Here is a 14316-nt window from a genome sequence, read left to right as displayed (position 1 = left end):
CCTCTCCAGAGTGGGAGGACTAGTTGCCTCCTACAGTCAGGACCCTTCAATCCAACCTAAAATTGCAAGCTCAGAATGAAGCAACATTGGGAATACGAAAAACAATAAAAAATTAATTTGGGAATCTTTACTATGTACAATGCAATACTCAACAGTGGCACTGCAATACCAGTCACACAAACTGGACTTCCAGCTAACAGTTTTACAAACTCTTGCCGGCTTTACTTCAGGGATCGACAGAGAGTTAGCTGGCCTGAACGGATTATTAAAGAGAGAGCAAGAAGCTGCTTTTAAAACACAATCGCTTCAACAAGAATGTTCCAGTGCCCCAATAGTGGATAAACTATTGATGCTTTCGACGATACTGGGTGACTTATTTTCCATCTTGAAACCAACAGCCACAACCCAGGAATCTGTTAGCAATTCGAAACTCATGGGAGATAGCTCAACAGCGACAACCTAGGAAATTATTAGCAATTAGAATCTCAAGGAGGGTAGCTCAACATCGACAATACAACCAACAGTGACAACATCACCAAATAGCAAATCCTTATCAGGAGAAAGCAGTCATTACAATAACAATAAAAAAGGATCACCAGAAAAAAAACACCCAAAAGAATTGTCCGCAAGCAAAAAAGGAAAGGAAGAAACAGGAAAACCACTACCCAGGGCAAACACCTGACCATTCAGTCACAGTCAGGACTAGCCATAATCGATCCCAAAAGTGAGGAATTATTAAAATCTCCAGCCTCAGCCCTGGCAGAGGCACAAATACTTGCTTCACAAGAACCAATTCTTCAAAGGCACAGCAAAGGGACTTTTGTCCTCCGGCTAGTACTAGTAATATTCCGAAAGATAATCATGAACCAACTAGAAGACTGCCCGGAAAGATGCCTCTTCTTAGTCTCTCTATCCAGGGTAGAAATATGGCAAACCACTAATTCAAGGCAAGATCTGCCCTCAACATCAGATGACAGAAAGGCATCCATTGAAGGAATACAAATTATAAGGTCAAAGCCAGGTGTGGTGTCACAGGACAGTCACTACGAGCAACAGTTACCCACCAGACATATCCCTGAGCAAGGCACCAGCTCCCATGACAAAACCCAGTCTTCAACTGATAAATTACCATTACCTTATAACAAACATAAATACTAACTAAATAAAGTTAAAGATTTTCAACTAAGTTTCTATAGCCCAAGAAGCAAACAGAAAGGTCGGCGAACACCCTCAAAATCAGCAATCACCTGTTCAAAAAGCAATTGGTAATGATGGCACATTCCCTCACAATCAGGAAATACTACAGGAGGAAGTGACAAATACTCTAACACTTCTTCCACAATACAAGTCAGAAGGTCACGTGGACATATTGAACTGAGGGGATGTACTATGGCTTTTTCACTCTATTACAACCTTAGCGGACATCACTTCTTCTGATCTACTGTTAATTTAATTGTTGCCAAATAACAGTAGCCAAAGTCCTTAAGCAACCAATAACAGATAGAGAACTTTGAAGGTGACAGGAAGAACTTACCAGAAAGAAAGACATTTCTAAATTGCGGGATAAATCTGAAGTCAGTTCCAAAGCCACCTTATCCAACACCATTTCTAAGAAACAAAAAAAAGTAGCCTACGCCTGCCGACCTCTTTAGTCCTGAAAGGAGCAATGAGCAGATCTCCAGACACATTGACAGATGCCAGCCTGACAATTGCACTGCTACCAATTCAAGGACAATCCGCCCCAACATATGCTCCAATAAATAATAACTGGGCATGCTCACAACAGCTAATAACATCAGTGAGTACAAATTGACAACATACAACTGCAACTTATGCATCTAAACTGTTTATTAAAATTGTCACCTTCAAGATTGGAAATAACAAACTAAGTGATCATGATCATATGCCACAAGAGCTACACCTTCTAACAAGTCTAAGTTAAACACCAGACAGTAAAATCATTGTACTGGACGAGACCAGCAAACTCAAAAGAATAAGGTGCAACTCTAATAATATTGAGGAAATATCACTCAAAGCTAAAGATTTGTATACCCAATTAGACGACAAGTCAGCCAATCCTCAGGAACTCTGGGAAAAGTTTGTTACATCTCTTGGAGTGATATTCACTAACAGGCAGAGCAACAGGCAGAAGAAAGTCTCAGCCACTACAGCTAAAATGATAAAAAGCCCAAACTCAAAAAACGAAATCACTCCATAAATCAAACCTTAAAGTGACTTTGTAAGTCTCCAAACAATCTCAGTTTACAAAGCACTCTCTGTGAACTAAAGACAACAGCAAAACGGAGGAGATGGGCACACAAAAGAGCAATGTAAAATGAGTCAAGGGTGAAACTTCTTTTTGATGCCAATCAGAAAAATATCGCAAAATGTTGGCAGAGTGTCAACAAACTACAATGACCTAATCACCACGGCATAGACTCGAATATTGCAGAAGCCACCTGGGTGGATTGACTCTTCAAACATTTCAATAACATGTAGCTAAAATCTGCTAGACCCCATTCGTCGCACCAGGAAAAATCTGTTTTAACAACCTTACAGTGGAAGTACTAAAGCAACACCGCCTACACAAAGAGGTCAGCAGAAAACGAATGCAGACACAGCAGGAGCTGTATTTGTTATCGGTACCAACCTGCCCATCAACTCCAGCAGAAGAGCAGAATGGCCCATCAGCATCGGTAATACGGAAACAAATTGAGAGAGCAGACGGCATCCCTCCAATGCTGTATAAATCTGGCCCTGAATTATGAAGCAAAGCTTTAGTTCCAGTTTTTAGGCACGCCTTAGGGACTACCAAAATTCCAGCATCCTGGCTAGGTTCAATTATCAGCCCAATACATAAACAGGGAGACAGATCTATTCCAAATAGTTATCAATTAATAGCCCACATAGACACGGAGGCAAAGTACTATGTGGGGATCATCTTAAATGAATTGACCTGCTGGGCCTCCATGAACTGCATCATTCCAAAACACAAACAGGTTTCCGCAAAGGGCAGGGTACTAATACCAACATCATGGCCCTAACCATGCTTATGGATACTGCGAAGCAGGGAAAATACCCTTTATATTTATGCTTCATAGATTACTCCGCAGCTTTCGATCACATAGACCGCATTAAGCTCTGGCGTAAACTGGACAGCTGGGAGATGCCAGATTCCCTCCCTGATCAACTCAGGCTTTCGCACACTAATACGTGGATAAGAATAAAGCTAGGTGCAGGGATGCACCTGTCAAGAAGAATTCCTACCAACAAAGGCTTAAAACAGGGATGTGTCCTAGCTCTGCTGTTATCCATCTTTTTTTGGGGTGGATTTACCCACAGAATTGGATAACTGTTCATCACACGCACGGAAGGAAGCTAGGTAATACGACATTAATAAACTTGCTATACGGCGACGACCTAGTCCTGATTAGTCAGTCCCCTACTGGCCTTCAGCATCTCCTTTATGTAACTCAAAATTTTTCAGAACGAAACACTTTGAAAATAAACTTCAAGAAAACTAAAATCATGATAGTAAATTACCAAAAGAAGACAAATCCCAGTTGGAACTTGGATGGTAATCAACTAAACCTAGTAACAAGTACTTGAGCGTCCTTTTCTATCAACACAATTAGTTCAAGTCACTAAAGAAATCCTTACGAAGAAAGACAAATATGACCTATCTAGCACTAAAACATCTCAAGAAGCTGCTGCCTGATCTAAGGCTAGATCCTTTTCTAAAGGTCCTGCAAGCTAAATTACAGCCCACGATTACCTATGGGAGTAAATAATTGACAGGGAAAGATGCAATAGCTCTAGATAGTATAATAGCGATCACCTATTGAGCGATCTTCCAGCTACCCAAATACGTCTCTCCAGCCCAAATAAGGTTGGAATTTGGGCTTCAAAACCAGGTGATAGAGCGAAGGGGAGCCTTCGTTAAATGCTGGTACAAGATCAAGGCAGCCTCTGGGTAGAGTTGTCTTGTACCGGAAAATCGCCAGCTAACAAATATCTCTTGGAATCCATCAAACTTTTAGGCCTGATAAACCTTTGGAATTGCCCAATGGCTTATTCTATATTTAAAAACATTGTTACAAAGACAACAAGACTAATATCAGTCATAAAGGACAAGAAAGCACTATCATAGAGAGCCCATGCTTGGGCTGTGCCTAACAATTTTGACCCAACCCTACCTTAAGGCAGGAACTAAGTTGGCGACCAAGGAAACATTTTTAAAACTTTGATTGGGAGTCGGCTCAATCGCCCCGCTTTTGCTACCCTGGGAAAGAAGAGGAGGAGACCAGCAATGCCACCTGTGTGATTGTGGCACAAAAAACCGTATTCACATTATTTGCATCTGCAACAAACTAAAGGACATAACGTGCACCCTACTAAAACTATCTTTTAACCAGCTTGGAGTCAGGTCCTGCAGGCAGGCAGTAATGCTGTGCTTTAATCCAACTTTAGTACAGCTAAACTGCCGCCTTACAAACTTCTTAGATCGCACTACACTGAGTTTGAAAAACGTAACATCATTGGCCATGAACTTTGCTCTATAAGATGGGCATGGGCATCTTTTGATCTTACTTCATCAAATTAACTTGAGAATACTTACAATGGCATTATGATGCCACAAACAGGCACAATCATTACCTGCTTGAAGCATGGGATTATTTTGAATGACTAGTGCACCCCAAAAATAAGTTAAAAATTCTGGAGTGAAAGATTGAGTAAGAAGTTGGCGGAGTGAACATTTAAATAGACAATTCTTACCACATTACTTTTAATTAGACTGAGCATTAACTGTTGAAAAAACTATTTTTCACGTTATAATCTTAATTGTTTTATGCATAAAAACAAAGCGGAACATTTTTTTAACATTGTTTAACTTCTCTATTCACATAATCTGCTTTGATTTTAATGTCTATATATGCAGTGGTTTTAATTAATCAAGCATACTAAACTTACCTTACCTTACCTTACCTAACTGCTCTACTGGGTTTCATAAAGAATTGGCAGAGTTTGTTAAAGGTAAACATAACTGGTGTGAGGAGTTGGGAATTAACTTATAGATCAAGGATTGATTTGGTATTATTCCCAGGAGTTTATTCTTATGAGTTTAATTTTGGTGCAATTTCTACACAATGGAGTGAAGATTATAAGGCGTACTGAAGGACATCAACCTGAAGGCCATCTAATGAACTTTGTTAGTGCATCCTTTAACCTGGTATATTAAAACACCCGTACCGTTATTGAGTAGTTCATCTTTGCAAAGAAGTATTTGCATGTCTGATATTGATTTGAAAGTGAAGCACAGGAGAGTCACATTTTTGGCCATATTGAATTAAGTTGGGACAAATCATTAGTAGGGCAGTCACTATTTTAGCAAAAAACAAATTCTTCAAATTGTATATGATCTAGTATGCCTCTAGTTTGGTAACTAGTTGACTGCTATGGCACCGTTTTTTCTAAAATAAATACAAAGCTCTTTACAATGGGAATGGATCTCAACATTTGTATGAGTACATTTACCTCAATCTGAAAGGAAATAATTAAGGTAGATGAGCACTTTTTTTATTCTGGTTTTTCCCTTTGGTATGTGTTGGCCCTTTTTTTTTGCAGGGTCATCCCTGAACTGTTTGCCTTCCTCCTAGGCTTTTTTTTACATGGTATTGGTGGTTTTAGGACTCTGGGCACTTTAGCACTGCGGTTCAGTGTAAAGTGATCTCTATGGTAAACATGGTAAGATTGGTCTACTCCTGTCTGGCGTATTTAATTTACTTGTCAGTCCCTTGTAAAGATGTATTTCAGATACCCAGGGCCAGTAAATTAAATGCTACTGGTGGGCTTGCAGTTGCAGCCCTCACTGCACCACCCACCAAAGTAGCCTTGTAAACCTATCTCAGGCCACTGACATTGCTGGGCCTGTGCGCGCACTGTTACTGCCGCTGTGACTGTCATGCCTAAGGTAGGCCCTAGCTAGCCCTATGGGCAGGGTGCATTGTAGGTAATAGGTAGGACATGTACCTTAAGTGTGTGACATGTCCTGGTAGTGAGAAACGGCCATTTTTGGTTTCTCACTGCTGTGAGGCTACCCTCTCATAGGAATGGATTGGGTATTCCTTGATGAGTGTTTCAGTGGTAATTCCTGATAGGAGAGGCGCAGCGTGGTCAAGTTTGGTATGTTTGGAATAGTAATAATAAATGCAGCGCAACTGTGTGCACAGATTTATTATCACTATTTTAGAAATGCCACTTTTAGAAATTGGCATTTCTGTGTGCTATGTGTCTGCCTACCTGATGAGTATTGCATGTCTGGCTCAGGAGTGACAGGGGCTGGAGAGGTGTGTGTGGCTACAGGGAGGGCATGGTGAGTCAGTGCTAGGCTGAATGGGAGACCTGCATTTGGAGTAGTGGGAGGAGTAGTCCCCTGACCGTGAATAGGTCTGTGCCTGCCTAGGTGAATGCTGGCTCTGCCCACCTGTGGTGTGTCTGATGACCGAGTCCGCATCTGACAAAGGGGAAGTGGAGCCCTGTCAACAAAGTGCTCCAATATCCCTGAGCCCTGTGCCAGGCAGAACAAAGGAACACGTGGTATAAGTACTGGAGCTGTGACCCCATGTGTGTGTGCTTGTGCTTCCTTGTGATTAGGAACGGCTGCTGCTGGGCCCCAAGAGTAACCGCCACAAAGGACAGGACTGCCTCCCTGCTGGAGGGCCCTGTGAGCTGGCCTGCCAGGGTCCAGCCTTGTGCCCTTGGAGCTCCTAGCTCCTAGCGCCCCATGAGCACAGCACCGCTCTTCGTGATTTCCCTAGGGAAGGGGAGACTTTTGTAATCTTCAGTGCTGGGCTTCGTCATCACCTTAAGGAATCCGGACGTGGGGATTCACCTACATTTCCAGAAGACAGCGGGAGCCTACGCTGCAGTGCTGCCTTTGGGAGCGGGAACCCACTCCCCATTCTGGGATTCTGTCTGAGGGAGCCCACCCTGCATTCTGGGATTCTGTTCGCGGGAGCCGACCCCGCATTCTTGGCTTCTGTTCGCAGGAGCCCACCGTGCACTTCTGCGCTAAGAAGGGAAGGAGCGCTGAGAACAGAAGTAAGGCAGCAACTCTGCCTGACTAGGGTCGGGTCCTATTCCAGAGGAAGCCCCACGGAAGCAGCGCCGAGTTGCGAGGAGGCACCGTGGCACCGTGACCTCATGCACAAGGGAATCCTGAGACGTTGCTGAGCCCGCGTGTGGCCAGAAGGAGCCGAAGCCTGGCGGGTTCCACTGCCGCCTCCGTGTGTGCCCAAGGAGAAGAGGGCGTAACCCTGGTGACTACAGGTAACCGATTCCAGCGGATGGCTGCTCCCAACCTGCAACAGCCTCCAAAAAAGCGGTGAGTGAGGCTCGTTGTGGATTGTTGGTGCCGCCTAACTCCACGATCGTGAGAGAGGGATTCCGCTGAAGGGAGGACCTCATGAGGCACATTGTCGGTGCCTGGAGCCGGCAACAACCTATCCCAGTGGGTGGGGCTGGGGCCGTGAAGCAGTATTGGTGCCAAGGAAGGGCACCAATTGGAGCCCAGTGAACGGGGCTCTCAAGGCACTGCGATACCGAGGCTATTTTCTACAGCTGCACCGCAAGAGTGCAGGCAGCTGCAACAAGGGGACATTTTCTTTACTTGCTGAGGAAGGGGGTGAGTTGCACCCCCCCATGCCCCAGTGCTTTGTGCATGGTGCTTCTGCTGAATTGGCAGCCAAGGGGCCAGTGGAAGGCCCCAATTACGCCCTGACATTTTGGGACGAAGGGCATTTGAGCCCCGGTGAAAGGCCAGTTGGCCTGGGGTCAGGTTTGGTACCTGTGTGTACCAGGAGGGCGCAAGGCCCTAAAGGAAGGTGATGAATGCACATAGGGAGTGTTACTAAGGTGCACTCCTAATTATGATTTTTGCATAATGTGTTTATGCTGATGCTGATGCCTATGCTCATGTGATATAATGCTGAGGTCATTATTGTACCAGTAGTTACTGGTTGTGTTATTTAATACTTGTGCTTTGTGATGGTTCGGACAGTGGCCTGATTGGTCCTGTCATGTCTATAATCCCCTGTAAATTATGACCTGGTGCCAGTTGGCACAGGGTATATGTGTGATTATGATTCTAATGTGTTTTGGATAATACAAAGGCAATTTTTTATATAACCTTGAGTTTATTTTGTGGTGTGCCTAATGTGTTGCTGCTGTGTGTGTGTGTGTGTGTGTGTGTTGCACAAACCCTTTACACATTGCCACTGGGATAAACCTGACTGCTTGTGCCAAGCTACCAAGGAGGTGAGCATGAGATATCTTCAGCATGTAATTCTCTTGCCCTGACTAGAGTGGTGGTTTCTGCTTGGATTAGGCGCATGCCCAAGCCAACCAGAAATCCCATTTCTAACATTGACTGTCAGCGGTGAGGATAGGACTTGCGGTTGCACAGTACCATATCGACAACTGGTTGCACTAAAAACTCTACATTTAGATAATCACATGCTTGGGGATTATTTTTCCTCAATTTATTTTTCTCCTTAAGAGTGTCAGTTTTTAATTGTGTTTTCCTACTCTGCAAAATTTTGGTGACACCCCTAAAGTGTCAGTCATGTCTCACCCTGGTGACCCAGCAGTTGTTGTGACAGAAAGTGCATCTAGTGTAAGGATGCTGCATAGGTATACTGTGAAGAACCTAAAGAGATTCTGTCAGGGTCTTGGGTGTCAAGTGAGGAGGTCTGTTGTAGGGCCTCACGCCCTGTCTCTAAGAAGAACGAGTGAGACTGGGATGCATCCTGAAGTACCCCAACGTCAGTCTCAGGGCCTGGATGGTTCCTTAAGGTAACACCGGGTGCGGAACCGAGGCTGTCCTGATGGGCCGCCCGTTGAGGGGATCTCCAAGTGTCAGGAGAACTTGGAGTGTCTGTAAGAAGACCTTCATCAGTTCTGGTGTCTGGCAGTGCCACTCCTAAGTGTAAGGTGCAGAAGTCCAGATGGAGGGGTGAGAGGGGTAGAGAGTCCCCAGTGGGAGAATAAGTGGGTCAGGGACCAGCCAGAAGGGCTGAGTCTCCTAGGAGTGACCATGGTGACACCACTTCTGTATCGGGAGTCTTCACGCACTGTCAGATGGACAGGGGTCAGGAGATCAGCGCAAGGCAGACTGTCACACAACACATGAGAGATGTGTTGCCCCCTGGGGGGCATGCAAGCTCCCGTGGAAGTCCTGGTGTGCCAGGCGGGTGCTAAGCCACATGGGTTAGTCCCTGGGTTGGGAGGCCAGGTTCGGGTTATGCCTGACCTGGAGGGAAGGACAACTGTAAGCAGTATCCTGACCAATTTAGCTTCTAGGGGTACCACTACAGGTGGGAGGGTGCTAAGCTCTGGAAGGGCGTGCAGAGGGAGGGAGTCCTTGCCTCTGACCCGGGTTTAACCTGAGGGTTTAGATCTTAGGTTGGTAGATCAGTTGCAGGGTCTAGGCCCTGGACTGGAGGAAGAATTGTGTAGGAGGTCTGGTTCCAGAGTCTTGACAGTTTTTGGTTCTGGTGGTGCCTCTCCTAGGAGGAGATTGCGGAACCCCAGAAGGAGAGGTAAGGTGAGGAGAGCCTCGTCCGAGGCCTCTGGTCAGCCTGAGGGTGTGGACCCTAGGTTGGATGATGAGGAGAGCCTCGCCTGAGGCTTCTGGTCAGCCTGAGGGTGTGGACCCTAGTTTGGAGGATCAGTGGCAGTTTAGAACTGCACTGAAAAGAGGAAGAGTGGAGAATTGTTACTATGTGCCAGAGGTTACTGACTCTTACTCTGTGGATTGGCAAGAACCAGAGACATCTGGATGGCCTAGGGCCTGGTCCTCGTCGCAGATAACTAGGGAGTACCTGTGGGGTAGCTTAGTTGGTCCTGGGAGCTTTGACAGAGGGAATCACATGGGTTCAGAATGGCGTAGAACTGGAGTGTGCCCCTTCAGTTGCGGGCCCACATCCATGTTCTATTGCCGAAAGCAGGGAAGCCCATCTAGGTAGTGATTGGTCTACCCTGCATTTTGGCTGGAAGGGGTTTTGTTGGACTTAGCCCTTTGTGTAGGGTCATCACTGTATTCTTTGCCTTCCTCCTAGCCTTTATTCCGAGATGGTGTTGGTGGTTTGAGGATTCTGGGCACTTTAGCACTGCGGTTCAGTGTAAAGTATGTGTGCTCTCTGTGGTAAACATGGTAAGATTGGTCTACACCTGTTTGGCATATTTAATTTACCTGTCAGGCTCTTGTAAAGTGGTATCTCAGATACCCAGGGCCAGTAAATTAAATGCTTCTGGTAGGCTTGCAGCGCTGATTGCGCCACCCACCAAAGTAGCCTTTCAAACCTATCTCAGGCCTCTGCCATCGCAGGGCCTGTGCATGCAATGTTACTGCTGCTGTGACGTGGCACCTAAAGTGTGTCCCACACCTGTGACCCCCATTTTAATGCATGTCAGTCACCCCTAAGGTAGGCCCTAGCTAGCCCTATGGGCAGGGTGCATTGTAGGTGTACGTGGTAAGGCACTGGATTGGATCCGGTCCTTTTTGACAAACCGCACCTTCCAGATTACCTCTACACGAGCCTCATCAGATACCCCGCCGGTACCCCATGGAGTGCCTCAGGGGTCTATTCTCAGTCCTCTGTTTTTTAATTTATATCTCAGACCCCTGGCCGACCTTGTTGAAAAATCGGGTCTCACTCTCATGAACTATGCCGACGACTCCCAAATCATTTTTGCCCTATCCGAATCCTGTCCTAATTCCCCTTCTCTACTCAAAGAAGGACTCCTAAATATTCTGAATTGGATGACGAAAAATCAGTTAAAACTCAACGGCGACGGGACGGAGATTCTGGTCCTGGGAAAACAGCAAGATCTGTGGAATCCCGTACACTGGCCTGACCAGATGGGCGCTCTTCCTACTCCAGTGACCCACGTTCGAAATTTAGGATTTATTCTGGATAACTCCTTATCCATGAATCAACAGGCCAGTAAAGTTACTGGTCTATGCCTCACCATAGTCAAATGGTTGAGGAAAATTCTCTGGATGCTGCCTGTTTCCACACAAAAGACCGTAGTCAATGCCCTTATTACATCAAGGCTTGACTACGGCAACATTCTATATCTGGGCGCAAACAAATCTGTAGTCGGTCGACTACAGGTGGCGCAAAACGCAGCAGTTCGCTTACTATGCAGTATCCCCAAATTCTCTGGAGTTTCGAACCACCGCCGGGAACTTCACTGGCTCAGGATTGAAAACAGAATCCGCTTTAAAGCACTGAACTATATGTTCAAAATTAAAGCAGGTACAGCACCTAAATATCTTCTGACCCTCGCCCACCCCTACACACCCAAGCGTAACCTCCAGTCGCAGACGGCAGCCTCTTTCTGTGTGCCGAGGTTCAAACGGGCAAGAGTAGGTGGTAGATCCTTCGCCCATCTGGGACCAGCACTTTGGAACACGCTGCCTCCCTTCATCCGAAAGGAGGAAAATTACCCCAGGTTTAGAAAGCTGGTTAAGACCTGGCTATTTGAACAATAATAACTCTATAGCCATCACCCCTCTCTCCTGCCCTCATACTAGCTGTGTCTAGGCACCGGGAAACCCTTCTTGGGTAGCTGTTGCGCCCTACAAATGGAAAAAATAAAATAAACATATAATAAATATATAAAAATAGGTAAAAGGTAGGACATGTACCTTAAGTGTGTGACTTGTCCTGGTAGTGACAAACAGCCATTTTGGTTTCTCACTGCTGTGAGGCTGCCCTCCCTTAGGAATGCATTGGGGATTCCCTGATAAGCGTTTCAGTGGTAATTCCTGATAGGAAAGGAGCAGCGTGGTCAAGTTTGGTATGTTTGGAATAGTAATAATAAATGCTGCGCAATGGTGTGCATAGATTTATTATCACTATTTTAGAAATCCCACTTTTAGAAATTGGCATTTCTGTGTGCTATGTGTCTTCCTGCCTGATGTATATTGCATGTCTGACTCTGAAGTGACAGGGGCTGTTGAGGTGTGTGCGGCTCCAGGGAGGGCAGGGTGAGTCAGCGCTAGGCTGAATAGGAGATCTGCATTTGGAGTCGTGGGAGGAGTAGTCCCCTGACCCTGAATAGGTCTGTGCCTGCCTAGATGAATGTTGGCTCCGTCCCATTGTTGTGTGTTTGATGACCGAGCCCACACCTGACAAAGGGGAAAAGGAGCCCTGTACACAAAGTGCTCCAATACCCCCAGAACCAGTTGGAACTGGTTACCCCAGCCCTGTGCCAGGGCAGAACAAAGGAAAATGTGGTATAAGTGCTGGGGCTGTGACCCCATGTGTGTGTGCTTGTGCTTCCTTGTGATTAGGGGCGGCTGCTGCTGGGCCCCAGGAGGAACCGCCCTGTGAGCCGGCTTGCCTGGACCCAGCCTTGTGCCCTTGGAGCTTTGGATTTCCTAGCTCCTAACCCCTTGTGAGTGCTGCGCCGCTCTTCGTGTTTCCCCTAGGGAAGGGGAGACTTTTGCAATCTGTAGCATTGGGCTGCCTCATCACCCGAGGGAATCCCGACATGGGGATTCCCCCGCATTTCCAGAAGACAGCGGGAGCTTACCCCGCATTGCTGCCTTTGGGAGCAGGAGCCCACCCTGCATTCTGGATTTCTGTTCACGGGAGCCCACCCCACATTCTGGGTTTCTGTTCACATGAGCCCACTCTGCATTCTGGTTTTCTGTTTGCAGGAGCCCATCCCGCATTCTGGGTTCCTGTTCGCGGGAGCCCACCCCGCACTTCTGTGCAAAGAAGGGAAGGAGCACCAAGAACGGAAGTCAGGCAACGACTTTGCCTGACTAGGGGCGGGGTCTATTCCAGAAGAAGTCCCACTGAAGCAGCGCCAAGTTTAGAGGAGGCACGGTGACTTCATCCAAGGGAATCCTGAGAGGTTGTAGAGCCCCGCGTGTGGCAAGAAGAAGCCAGAGCCTGGTGGGCTCCATTGCCGCCTCCCTCGGTGCTCAAGGAGAAGAGGGTGTAACCCCAGAGACTACAGGTCACTGATTGCAGAGGATGGCTGCTCCTGGCCTGCAACAGCCTCCAAACAAGCGGTGAGGGAGGCTCGTTGGGTGTTCTGTTTCCGCCACCTAACTCCACGATCAGGAGAGATGGGTCCCGCTGAAGGTGGGACCTCGGGAGGCACATTGTCAGTGCCTGGAGCCGGCAACGACCTGTTCCAGTGAGTGGGGCTGGGGCCATGAAGCAGTATTGGTGCTGAGGGGGTGCACCAGTCGGAGCCCAGGGAACGTTGCTCTCAAGGCACTGTGGCGCCAAAGCTATTTTCTACAGCTGCACCGCAAGAGCGAAGGCAGCTGCAACAAAGGGGCATTTTCTTTCCCTGCTGAGGAAGGGGGTGAGTTGCACTGCCTCATGCCCCAGTCCATTGTGTACAGTGCTTCTGCAGAATTGCCAGCCAATTGGCCAGTGGAATACCCCAGTTACGCCCATTTTGGGACAAAGGGCATTTGAGCCCCAGTGAAAGGCCAGTTGGCTTGGGATCAGGTTTGGTACCTGTGTGCATCAGGAGGGTGCAGGGCCCTAAAGGAAGGTGACGTATACACCTAGGGAGTGTTACTAAGGTGCACTTCTACTTGTGATTTTGGCATAATGTGTTTATGCTAATGCCTAATGCTAATGTGATGTAATGCTGAGGTCATTATTGTACCAGTAGTTACTGCCTGTGTTATTTACTACTTGTGCTTTGTGATGGCCCGATTGGCCCTGTCATGTATATAATCTCCTGTAAATTATGACCTGATGCCAGTTGGCACAGTGTATATGTGTGATTATGATACCAATGTGCTTTGGATAATACAAAAGCAATTATTTATATAACCTTGTGCGGAGTGTGGAGTTTCTTTTGTGGTGTGCCTAGTGTGTTGCTGCTTTGTGTGTGTTGCACAAACGCTTTACACATTGCCTGTGGGATAAGCCTGACTGCTCGTGCCAAGCTACCAAGGGGGTGAACAGGGATTATCTCAGTGTGTAACTCTGACTAGAGTGGTGGTTTCTGCCTGGCTTAGGAGCATGCCCTAGCCAACAAGAAATCCCATTTCTAACAGTACCTTTATCTGCAGGTGTGTACTCTGATGAATAACATTTTCATTTCTTCATTAACTTTTATATGGAAAGTTGTAATGCGTATACTTCTTCCTTACCTAATGTCAGTTAATGGATGTGCCTTTTTTTGTAAATTAAAATTATGTTTTTTATTTATTTTTACACTTGCTGGAATAGTCCTATACTGCTCTGTGAAATTCAACGTAATAAAACTTTA

This window comes from Lissotriton helveticus, chromosome 5_1, assembly GCF_964261635.1.
Source record: "Lissotriton helveticus chromosome 5_1, aLisHel1.1, whole genome shotgun sequence".
Classification (NCBI taxonomy): domain Eukaryota; kingdom Metazoa; phylum Chordata; class Amphibia; order Caudata; family Salamandridae; genus Lissotriton; species Lissotriton helveticus.
The sequence above is the reverse complement of the archived record's forward strand: the minus strand, read 5'-3'. Positions refer to the sequence as shown.